Raw genomic sequence first — 13,064 nt, 5'->3', positions numbered from 1 at the left:
AAACATCATCAAGATTTCTCCATTAGAATAATCATTGAAATGGAAAACATGGTATATGTATTTTTATAAAGTAAGATTTTTTAAACTTCTCCTTTAGATTTGCCTGACCAAATCATCTGCTTCCAATTTGGAAGGTGGTGAAATTTATTTCTTAGTTTTTAGAATCAAAAATACAACTATTTAAATGGCATCTTTCAATTAAAAACACATCCTTTTATTTCTTTACATTGGTCCTCACTTGCCAAACAATGCTGATTGAGAAAATCACCTCCTTATTGAAGGGCTAGGAAGTACAATCGAAAACCCACTGTGCAATATTTTTTTTTATGTAGAACAATTTACCCTCTTTTGCAATGTATTTGCTTATATGTTTATTCTCTACTAAACCTGAGTCCCTCAAGAGAGCAGTACCAATGGCAGTGTGGCCAGCATACTCAGCATTCAGTACTTAATAAAGGAGAAATGGGAAGTCCTGAAGAATTGGACAGGGAAGAAAAGGAAAAGCCATATTTCTTTTTTTTTTTTTTGTATCATGAAAGATTATGTTTACATTTTTAAATTTTATTTTTAATTTTTTTAAAATTCACATCCAAATTAGTTTATATATAGTGAAACAGTGATTTCAGGAGTAGATTCCTTAGTGCCCCTTACCTATTTAGCCCATCCCTCCTCCTACAACCCCTCGAGTAACCTTTAGCTTGTTCTCCATATTTATGAGTCTCTTCTGTTTTGTTCCCCTCCCTGTTTTTATATTATTTTTGTTTTCCTTCCTTTATTCATAGGTTTTGTCTCAAAGTTCTCATATGAGTGGGTCCTATAATTTTTGTCTTTCTCTGACTAATTTCACTTAGCATATAACCCTCCAATTTCATCCACGTAGTTGCAAATGGCAAGATTTCGTTCTTTGTGATTACCGAGTAATACTCCATTGTATATATACCACATCTTCCCTATCCATTCATCCATCGATGGACATTTGGGCTCTTTCCATACTTTGGCTACTGTTGCTCGTGCTATAAACATGGGGGTGCACGTGTCCCTTTGAAACAGCACACCTGTATCCCTTGGATAAATGCCTAGTAGTGCAATTGCTGGGTGGTAGGGGAATTCTATTTTTAGTTTTTTGAGGAACCTCCATACTGTTTTCCAGAGTGGCCGCACCAGCTTGCATTGCTACCAACAATGCAAAAGAGATCCTCTTTCTCTGCATCCTCGCCAACATCTGTTGTTGCCTGAGTTGTTAATGTTAGCCATTCTGACAGGTGTAAGGTGGTATCTCATTGTGGTTTTGATTTGGATTTCCCTGATGATGAGTGATGTTGAGCATGTTTTCATGTGTCACTTGGCCGTCTGGATGTCTTCCTTGGAGAAATGTCTATTCATGTCTTTTGCCCATTTCTTCACTGGATTCTTTGTTTTTTGGGTGTTGAGTTTGATAAGTTCTTTATCGATTTTGGATACTAACCCTTTATCTGGTATGTCATTTGCAAATATCTTCTCCCATTCTGTTGCTTGCTTTTAGTTTTGCTGATTGTTTCCTTTGCTGTGCAGAAGGTTTTAATTTTCACGAGGTCCCAGTAGTTGATTTTTTCTTTTGTTTCCCTTGCCTCCAGAGACTTCCTGAGTAAGATGTTGCTGTGGCCAAGGCCAAAGAAGTTGTTGTCTGCTTTCTCCTCAGATTTTGATGGCTTCCTCTCTTACATTGAGGTCTTTCATCCATTTTGAGCTTATTTTTGTGTATGGTGTAAGAAAGTGGTCCAGGTTCTTTCTTCTGCATGTCGCTGTCCAGTTTTCCCAGCACCACTTGCTGAAGAGACCATCTTTATTTTATTGGATATTCTTCCCTGCTTTGTCAAAGATGAGTTGGCCAAACGTTTGTGGGTCCTTTTCTGGGCTCTCTATTCTGTTCCATTGATCTGAGTGTCTGTTGTTGTGCCAGTACCATACTGTCTTGATGATTACAGCTTTGTAGTATAGCTTGAAGACTGGGATTGTGATGCCTCCTGCTATGATTTTCTTTCTCAAGATTGCTTTGGCTATTCGGGGTCTTTTCTGGTTCCATACAAATTTTAGGATTATTTGTTCTAACTCTGTGAAGAATTCTGGTGTTACTCTGATAGGCATTGCATTGAATATGTAGATTGCTTTGGGTAGTTTCGACATTTGAACAATATTTGTTCTTCCTATCCAGGAGCATGGAATCTTTTTCCATGTTTTTCAATTTCTTTCCTAAGCTTTCTATAGTTTTCAGCATATAGATTTTTCACCTCTTTGGTGAGATTTATTCCTAGGTATTTTATGGTTTTTGGTGCAACTGTAAATGGGATCGATTCCTTGATTTCTCTTTCTGTCGCTTCATTGTTGGTGTATAAGAATGCAACCGATTTCTGTGCGTTGATTTTATATCCTGCAACTTTGCTGAATTCATGAATTAATTCTACCAGTCTTTTTGTGGAATCTTTTGGGTTTTCCATATAGAGTAACATGTCATCTGCGAAGAGTGAAAGTTTGACCTCCTCCTGGCCGATTTGGATCCCTTTTATTTCTTTGCGTTGTCTGATTGCAGAGGCTAAGACTTCCAATAATACGTTGAATAACAGTGGTGAGAGTGGACATCCCTGTCTTGTTCCTGACCTTAGGGGGAAAGCTGTCAGTTTTTCCCCATTGAGGATGATCTTAGCGTTGGTCATTCATATATGGCTTTTATGATCTCGAGGAACTATCCTTCTATTCCTTCTTTCTTGAGCATTTTTATCAAGAAAGGATGCTGTATTTTGTCAAATGCTTTGTCTGCATCTATTGAGAGGATCATATGGTTCTTGTGTTTTCTTTTCTTGATGTGATGAATCATGTTAATTGTTTTGCAGATATTGAACCAGCCCTGCATCCCAGGGATAATTCCCACTTGGTTGTGGTGAATAATTTTTTAACTGTATTGTTGAGTCAGGTTGGCTAATATTTGGTGAGGATTTTTGCATCCATGTTCATCAGGGAAATCGGTCGATAGTTCTCCTTTTTAGTGGGGTCTCTGTCTGGTTTTGGAATCAAGCTAATGCTGGCTTCCATAGAAAGAGTTTGGAAGTGTTCCTTCCATTTCTATTTTTTGGAACACCTTCAAGAGAATAGGTGTTAACTCTTCCTTAAATGATTGGTAGAATTCCCCTGGAAAGCCATCTGGCCCTGGACTCCCCCTTTTTTTTTTGGCAGATTTTTGATTACTAATTCGATTTCCTTACTGGTTATGGGTCTGTTCAAATTTTCTATTTCTTCCTGTTTCAGTTTGGTAGTGTTTATGTTTCTAGGAATTTGTCCATTTCTTCCAGATTGCCCATTTTATTGGCATATAATTGCTCAAATATTTTCTTCTTATTTTTTTTTTTTTATTTCTGCTGTGTTGGTTCTGATCTCTCCTCTTTCATTCTTGATTTGATGTATTTAGGTCCTTACCTTTTTCTTCTTGATCAAACTGGCTAGTCGTTTATCAATTTTGTTAATTCTTTCAAAGAACCAGCTTCTGGTTTCATTGATCTGTTCTACTGTTTTCTGGGTTCGATAGCATTAATTTCTGCTCTAATTTTTATTTTTTCCTGTCTTCTGCTGGTTTTGGGTTGTATTTGCTGTTCTTTTTCCAGCTCCTTAAGGCATTAGGTTAGGTTGTGTATCTGAGACCTTTCTTCCCTCTTTAGGAAGGCCTGGATTGCTATATACTTTCCTCTTATGACCGCCTTTGCTGGGTCCCAGAGGTTTTGAGTTGTGGTGTTATCATTTTCATTGGCTTCCATCTACTTTTTAATTTCCTCTTTAACTTCTTGGTTAACCCATTTGTTCTTTAGTAGGATGTTCTTCAGTCTCCAAGTATTTGTTCCCTTTCCAAATTTTTCCTTGTGGTTGATTTTGAGTTTCATAGCGTTGTGGTCTGAAAATATGCACGGTATGATCTTGATCTTTTTGTACTTAGTTAGGGCTGATTTGTGTCCCAGTATATGGTCTGTTCTGGAGAATGTTCCATGTGCACTGGAGAAGAATGTATATTCTGCTGCTTTAGGATGAAATGTGCTGAATATATCTGTGAAGTCCATCTGGTCCAGTGTGTCATTCAAAGTCATTGTTTCCTTGTTGAATTTTTATTTAGATGATCTGTCCATTGCTGTGAGTGGGGTGTTGAAGTCTCCTACTATTATGGTATTACTATTGATGGGTTTTTGTTTGTGATTAGTTGATTTATATGTTTGGGTGCTCTCACATTTGGCACATAAATGTTTACAATTGTTAGGTCTTCTTGGTGGATAGACCCCTTGATTATGATATAATGCCCTTCTGCATCTTTTGATACAGTCTTTGTTTTAAGGTCTAGATTGTCTGATATAAGTATGACTACTCTGGCTATCTTTTGTTGACCATTAGCATGATAGATGGTTCTCCATCCCCTTATTTTCAATCTGAAGGTGTCTTTTGGTCTAAAGTGGGTCTCTTGTAAACAGCATATAGGTGGATCTTGTTTTCTTATCCATTCTGTTACCCTATGTCTTTTGATTGGAGCATTGAGTCCACTGACGTTTAGAATGAGTACTGAAAGACATGAATTCATTGCATTATGATGCTTGTAGTGTTGGAGTTTCTGGTGGTGTTCTCTGGTCTTTTCTAGTCTGTGTTACTTTTGCTATACATATATATATATATATACACACACACACACACACACATATATATATATATATATATTTTTAAATCTTTTCTCCCCTCAGAGAGTCCCCCTTAAAATTTTTTGCACGGCTGATTTAGTGGTCATGAACTCCTTTAATTTTTGTTTGTCTGGGAAACCTTTAATCTCTACTTCTCTTTTGAATGACAGCCTTGCTGGATAAAGAATTCTTGGCTGCATGTTTTTCTGATTCAGCACATTGAATGTATCCTGCCACTCCTTTCTGGCCTGCCAAGTTTCTGTGGACAGGTCTGTTGCGAGCCTGATCTGTCTTCCCTTGTAGGCTAGGGACTTTTTTTCTTTTGCTGTTTTCAGGATTCTTTCCTTGTCTGAGAATTTTGTGAATTTGACTGTGATATGCCTTGTTGATGGTTGGTTTTTGTTGAATCTAATGGGGGTCCTCTGTGCTTCTGGGATTTTGATGTGTGTGTCTTTCCCCAAGTTAGGAAAGTTTTCCGCTATGATTTACTCACATAACCCTTCTAGCCCTATTTCTCTCTCTTCCTCTTCTGGGACCCCTATGATTCTGATGTTGTTCCTTTGTAATGAGTCACTGATTTCTCTAACTCTTAAATCGTGCTCTTGCCTGCATCTCCCTCTTTTTTTCTGCTTCATTATTCTCTATAAGTTTGTCCTCTATATTGCTGATTCTCTGCTCTGCCTCATCCATCCTTCCCACTGCAGCATCCATCCATGAATGCAGCTCAGTTATAGGATTTTTAATTTCATTCTGGCTATTTGTTACTTCTTTTACCTCTGCAGAAAGGGATTCTAACCTATTTTCTACTCCAGCTCATATTTTTATTATCATGATTCTAAAATCTGGTTCAGACATCTTGGTTGTAACTCTATTGGTTAAGTCCCTGGATGTCATTTCTTTGTGCTCTTTCTTTTGTGGTGAATTCCTTCATTTTGTCCTTTTGAAGGGAGAAAAGGAATTAATGAGGTAGAAAATTAAAGTTAAAATTAAAGTTAAAAAATTTTAAAATTAAAAAGTTAAAACAACCACCAAAATCAAATAAATAATGATAAATCCTAGATGTGTTTTTGTGTAGGTGTTGAAAGTGGTTTGACAGATTAGAGAAAAAAAGGGGGGGGGAAGGATATCCTTGAGATTTTGAAAAAATTAATACACTGAAGTAAAATAAAATGAGATGATGGGAGTAATAGAATTTGTAAAAATGTACATGAATGTAAACAATGGAGTAGAAAAAAATTAAAGAAAAATATTTTAATAGAAATTGAAAGTAAGAATTAAGTTTTCTTCTTACTGTTTTCAAGAAAAAGAAAAGAAACAAAAAAGAGAAAAAATAAAAAATTTTAAAAAGGAAATCCTTTGAAAATTTGAAAAATGGAAGAATACACTGTAGTAGACTAAAAAAATGATGGAAGTAAAAAAGAATTTGAAAACCTTTACACAAAAATAAAAAAGTATTCTAAAAAAATTAAAGAAAAATATTTTTAATAAAAATTGAAAATAAAAATGATTTTTCTCTTTGTATATTCAAGAAAAAGAAAAGAAGTGAAAAAGAGTAAAAACCAAACCAAAACAAAAAAAAAAGGAAGAAAATTGAACATATGGACCTGCTAACAGATTGAAAAACAACTAAAATTACTTTGTTATCCCCTAGAAGTCAGACTATGAAGTGCTTTATAGTCCATAAACTAAGTAGGTGGTGAGACTTTTGTTCTTGAAGAGTGAGGTTGGCCAAGTTGGGCGGGGCTCAGTGCAATGCTCCATTCTCCACTAGATGGCGCTGCCAGCCTCCTGGGACGGAGTGTTGTGGTGCTTGTAGGTGCATATGCACATGCACGGGAGCGGTAACAATGGTATCACCCAGCTACCCTGTGTCTAGTATAGGAACTCTGTTTTCCCCAATCAGCAATCGTGCACCCATCCTGCATCTTCACCTTTTCCACTCCCTGCTTTTTCACTGTCTGTGACCAAGCCCCAGGGATTTCCTCTCTTCCGAGTTTTGTCTCAGATGTGGCTCTTTTTGCCGGCCCCTTACTTCTGAAGGACTGCGGCTTTGACCCATTCCACCCCTCTGTGGGAGAGTTTCACTGAGCAGTGGCCGAATGCCAGCTGCACCCAGGAACGCTTGTGGGACCCTGTTGTTGCCAGTGCCTCAAAACTGTGGCCAGGTGCTAGCCCACCCCAGAAAAAGTTCATGAGATAGTGTAAGCAGCAGCATTTCAGGCATTATGGAAAATCACAACACACATCTGGCACCAGGCTTCGCCCTAACGACCTTGCCCCAGCACCAGTGAATGTGGCCATTCTCTGGGGTCTGCTGGGATCAGGTGGCTTCAACAGTCTCTACCAAATGTCCTTCCAGCAGTGGAACCTCTTTTCCCCGTGCAGCCTGAGAACCTCCCAGACCCCACTCTGCTCCTGGGGATTCACCCTTCCCACCAGAGCACTGACAGGTATCGAGCTGTGGAGTTGTAGACTTTGTGCTCCCCTTCTTTACAGTCTTTTTTTTAATGTTTATTTGTGAGAGAGAAACAGAGTTTGAGCGGGGGGTGGGGGGTGACGTGCAGAGAGAGAGGGAGACAGACTCTGAAGCAGGTTCCAGGCTCTGAGCTGTCAGCACAGAGCCCAACATGGGGCTCAAACTCATGAACCATGAGATCATGACCTGAGCCGAAGTCAGATGCTTAACTGACTGAACCACCAAGGTGCACACCCCCCTCCCCGTTTACAGTCTTAATGGAATTTAAACCCTCTCTTTTCTTCTTTCTCCCTCTTTAGTTTAGTTCCTGTGGATGTTTCCAATTTTCCACTTTCTCTCCAGCTGCTTTGGGGGAGGGGTGCTTTTCCCATATTCTTTCACCACCCCCCATCTCTGTCCTCTCTCTGGCCTCAAAAGCACCTCCCTGCCTGCTGCGGCTTCTCAGTCCCCAAGTTCACCTCTCTGTGCCATATTCCTGCTTAATTCTGTGGTTCAGGTTGTGCAGATTGTTGTGTTAATCCTCAGATCAGTTTTCTAGGTGTGCAGGATGGTTTAGTGTTGGTCTGGCTGTATTTCATGGATGCGAGACACACAAAAAAAACTTCCATGCTGTTCCATCACCTTGGCTCCTCCCAAAGCCATAGAATTTCTAAGGGACTATTGACTCATGTCCAATTAATTTTTCCCTTATATAAGTCTGCATTCTAATTTTCAGTTATCAGTAATCTTCACGTGACACAGTGTGACACATTTCTTTCTGAAAATGTGGGAAAGCATCATAACGTCTGCAAGGATACATCCGCTGTATGGAACCATATGCTTTATGTATGAGAGGGAGAGACGAGAAGGTTAAATGGGGGTAGGGAGGCTGGTGGGTGTAAAACAACTTTAGACCTTATGAAAAGAACATTGTATTATTTTGGATCAATTCAGTGTCCTTTTCTATGGTATCATGTAATTTTTAATTATGTAATTCCTCCACTTTTGTGTGAATAACTTAGGAAAGAGAGGCCATGGCAAAAGTTACATAACGTTGCACTCCTTCAAGAAAAACTCAATAAATGGTTTTTACTCACTATCTGCTAAGGTTAATTTTGAAATTGCACAATTTATAGCCATAGCATCTCTTCCAAAATTATTGATGCAAATCAAAGATAGCCTATTGAAGTTAATAAATATATTTTCAAAAATCACAGTTCTCAAGCAAATAAAAGGTTTTTGGGCTTAAAAGATTGATAGTGAAGGAGATTTTACTTTACTCAGAATCCATTTAAAATAGTTTCAGCCTAGTCCTTTGACAAGGCACAAAATTATGTTTAGGATTAAGAGTACGGTTTCTGTAACCAAACTACTTGTCTTTTAAGTCTGATTCAATACTGATTTTATCAATTTCTAATTATATGATACTGGCCATATAGTTTTATGCCTAAGTCTCAGGTTTTAACAAATAGCAGTACCTGTCATACAGAGTTGTGTAAGTATTAAATAAGATAATATCTGTAACATGGCTAGCATAGTGTATAAGTGTAATAAAATAGTTCTTGTAATTGTTTAGAGCTATGTCCATGTGAGCCTACCACCAAAGGTAAAAATACCTATATTATGCTTTTCCTGTTTTTTTTAAGTTTATTTATTTATTTTGAGAAGAGAGAGAGAGAATGGGGCAGAGAGAGGAGAGAGACAATCAAGCAGGCTCAGCACTGTCATCACAAAGCCTGATATGGGGCTCAAAGTCATGAACCTAAGATCATAACTGGAGCTCAAGATCATGAAGTCAGGTGCCCACCCAGGTGCCCCTTCCTATTTTTTCTTATCAAATATACAATTAAATTTCATTTTGAGCAGACATTTGCAATATAGGAGTGGCAAAAATAAATCAGCAGGGTCTTCTCAAACTGGAATAGGAGTTAGCAAAAGAAAATCCTTTTTCTCTGTTTAACTGTTTGGTAACAAACAGACAATGATCCTTATTTTCCCAATTAGCACCTCATGCTTCTCCATAAATAATTGAATCTAATATTTATCTCTTAAGATGTCCTGCCACAGACTAGTTGAAGAAACTTGAGTCACTTGGTAGATAGGGAATGCGACTTTCAATCCCAGGGTAAGAGAATCACAGGTTTGTCACTGTTTCTTACTTCCAAAGCACACACGTTTTCTAGACCTGGTCCTGCAGAGTAAGGAAGATGAAGCCTGTCCACTGCTGCTGTGGTGCGTGGCTGGTCAGCAACTGTCCAGAACCACAAAGGTGTCCACCAGTAAGGACTCTCCTTCTCTCTCTGCCCCTACCCTGCTCACACACATGTGCTTCCTCTCTCAAAATAAATAACAAAACATAAAAAAAAGTGTTAGTGGTTGTCCTGTTTCATAACTAACCAGATGTTTATAATGCAAAGATGTGTATTGTCATAGAAGTAGGTATGGGGTATTGTGGAGCACTGACGAGGGCACCATGTTTGAATTACAGTAGTAGGCTCTAGAGAGGAAAAGGGGGAAAAAGCTTTCTTTTAAAGCAGGGTTGAGAGATCAATTCTGGAAGTAACTGTGACAGCAGGAGAGCAGCTTAAGCATGAGAACTTGAAAATCATTCATCTTGGCAAGGGAAAAGGTCAATGGCTTTAAGTTTAGACAGATTTGGGGTCAAATTTAGTCTTTACCATTTACTATAAATAAAATGGAAGTCATTTCTCATCTCCTCTAAGCCTCTGTTCATCCAAAATATTAGCATAATCATATGTACCTTATTATAAACATTGAATTCGTCTTATTGAAAAACAGTGGAGGTCATGAGACTGGCTTGCCTGAGAGCTCTCACAGGTTAGGTGAAAAAGTATAAGATCAGATAAAGAGTAGAGGGTAGTGGCTAACCACTTGATGCTGGAGTCAGTCTTTCCAGGTTCCATTGATTCCTGGTTCCATCACCTACAAAATGGACCTTTGACAATTTACTTCATCTCTCATCTACAAAATGGTAATTTCAGTACTTCTACTTCCTATGGCTATGGATTGAGTGACTTAATAAGAGTGAACATTTAGAAAGGATTTTGGAGTGTTTTAAACATTCATTTTTAGGATGTGTACCTGTCTCTCTTTTGATACTTCTCAGGAACAAAGATGTTCTGCATTTAACTGCTCCTGCCTCCTCTTGGCCTGATTAATCACTTTTCTATATATTACATTCTACCTCTTTATCTTTTCCATTGGCACTGATACAGGCTGAAATCTATCTAGCCTTAAATGATAAATATATATATATATATATATCCCTTTTCAAGGTCAATGTACTACCCAACTACCACCCTGAATTCTCATCTTTAGGGCTCAACTTAAGAAACTTCTTCATGATCACAAAAGGGAAATGAGGCTGGAGCTGTGGGCACTTTTTCTGTCCATGGTGTCTCAGATTCATTCTTAAGGAACTGAGAACTTAATCACCCAAAATGTCAAAAAGGCCATCATATGCCCCACTACTTACCCCAGCTACTTCAACACACATGCCCAGCAGGCCAGGGTTTGTGGGTTGCAATCCATACAGTCACCTCCCCTACAACAACTGCAGGCCTGGAGGGAACCCAGGCACCAATGCCAGGCCATGGCATCCTCTGGTATTACAACTCCAAACTGTCAAAGCCACCAGATAAACCACTGATGGCCTATGTGAGGTACAGCAGAAAGGTCTGGGACCGAGGAAAAGCTTTCAACCATGATCTAAGGTTCAGAGAAGATTGGCAAGGTTATTAGTGGCATGTGGAGAGATCTCTGATGAAGAAAAACAAGAATATGTAGACAAATACAAAGCAGAAAAAGATAGAATACAATGAATCTGTGAAGGCCTATCATATTCCCCCCCAATACACTGCGTACATAAATGTACAAGGTTGTACAGAAGCTACTTTAGAGAAAGAAAGTCAACAGAGACAGTCTTACATGGCAAAAGGAGAACCTTACATGAGTATTCAGCCTGCCAAAGATCCAGAAAATCAATATGATGGCTTTTCAGGGAAGTATACAGCCACTGTCCATTTCCAAAGAAACCACTGTCTCATCTGTGAAATCCTTAGTGAGAGTGTGGTGTTTGATCAGTTGTTATGACAACTAGAATGCACGTTCTCAAATGAAAGGTCCAGTCCTTAATGGCTCATCAGCAAACACCAGAAGATGAACTTCTTCAAATAGAGGAGCGACACCAAGAAGAGAAGAGGAAATTCCTGGAAAGCAGAGATTCATTTAACAATGAACTTAAAAGCTTGTGTGATTTCAAAGTAGTAATGGATATGGGGAAAAAATTGCTCCTGAAATTGCACAGGCAGAGGAACACAGTCACAAAAGGCAGGAGAAAAGGGAGAAAGAGGCCACAGAACAAGCTGAAGGCAGTCAGAGTAGCATGGTTCCTGAGGAAGAGCAAGCTGCCAGGAAGACTGAGGTAAAGAGAGATGACGAGAGCTTCCCAATGGAGACAGAGAAGACATGTCTTGAACAAGGGACAGAAAGCCAACAGAAGGTGAAGGCACATCTACTCCTGAGGACAAGGCGAGCAGGCAGCAGGGAGTGGACAGTATGACTGAGGAAGGGGCCAGTGATGGTGACACTGACTCAGAGAGCAATAATGCAACAGGGGAGGAACCACCAACAGACTCCCCCTGGAAGACGAGAGGAGAGAGTACATGTTGCCTTGTTCTATGTGTTCTAAATACTTCCTTAGGGGCACGTGGGTGACTCAGTCTGTTAAATGTCCGACTTTGGCTCAGGTCATGATCTCATGGTTTATGAGTTTGAGCCCTGAATCAGGCCCTGTGCTGACAGCTCAGAGCCTAGAGTCGGCTTCAGATTCTGTGTCCCCCTTTATCTCTGCCCCTCCTCTGTTCATGCTGTCTCTCTCTGTCTCTCAAAATTAAATAAAAATGTTAAAAAAATAAACAAATTTTTAAATGGGGGGGAAAAAAGAAATTTCTTCATCATGGTCTCATTCTTCACTCCATTCTGTCCTGTGTACCCCTGTACTGAGAGAGCTCTTCCTTTCTAGATCACTGTTCTTCATATCACTGAGTTCAACTTTCATCTTGCCTGATATTTCAGAAGCACTTTATACTACCTTTAAGTTAACATTAAACCACTACCTCTAAATAAAATAACATTCATAATAACAACCATAATAAAAATGATAGCATATTGCTTCGGTTTCTCTGATACCACCCTCTACTGGCATTCCTCTAACCTTTTAATTCTCCCTTCTCAACCACATGGATGGTCCATTTTTTTTCTATCCAATGTTTTTTTGTTTGGTTTTTTTTTTTTTTTTTTTTTTTTTTTATTTTATTTTTTCTATCCAATGTTTAACTGTTGAATTTCTTTGCAGTGTGTCATTGGTCATGTATCTTTTCTCCCTCAGTGTCCTTCAGTTAAGTGTGCACACAATACCCATGGCTTCAGTTGTTAGGAATATGGTCTGACTTTAACTATATAAATATGTGTCTGCATCTCAGCCCTTTTGAATTCTAACACCATATATCTGAATAACTGTTTGTATGTTTCCATGTTCAATAGTGAACTTGCAGTGTTTTCCTATAATGTCTCCTATCTGAATGAATGATAACAGCATCCATCCAATTGTACAAGTTGGAAACCTGAGAATCCTTCAAGACACCCTCCTATCTCTCATCCCCCATATCAGTGAGGCCTGATGCTCTATTGATTTTGCCTCCTAAATAGCTCTCAGACTCTGCATCTCTCAGCATCTTTTCTGCCAGGATCCTAACCCAAGTGATCATCTACTATTCCCTGAATTAATGCAACATCCTTCTAAGTGGTTCCAGTTTCTGTCTGTCCTGCAAATTTTTTCTCTACAGTACAGGAAAATTGATCATTTAATAGTGAAAATCTGACTGCAGCTTTCTTGTTCATAACTT

The 13,064-nt window shown here is 38.8% G+C and overlaps 1 pseudogene; it reads left to right on the top strand.

Annotated features, from left to right (window-relative positions):
- Window positions 1-10,494: 10,494 nt before the first annotated feature.
- On the top strand, window positions 10,495-12,306 carry LOC106982943 (SWI/SNF-related matrix-associated actin-dependent regulator of chromatin subfamily E member 1-like; annotated as a pseudogene).
- Window positions 12,307-13,064: the final 758 nt, after the last annotated feature.

The sequence above is a fragment of the Acinonyx jubatus genome, chromosome A1 (assembly GCF_027475565.1).
Source record: "Acinonyx jubatus isolate Ajub_Pintada_27869175 chromosome A1, VMU_Ajub_asm_v1.0, whole genome shotgun sequence".
In the NCBI taxonomy this organism is placed as follows: domain Eukaryota; kingdom Metazoa; phylum Chordata; class Mammalia; order Carnivora; family Felidae; genus Acinonyx; species Acinonyx jubatus.
Note: the sequence above shows the minus strand (reverse complement) of the source record. Positions and strands in the feature narration are given on the sequence as shown.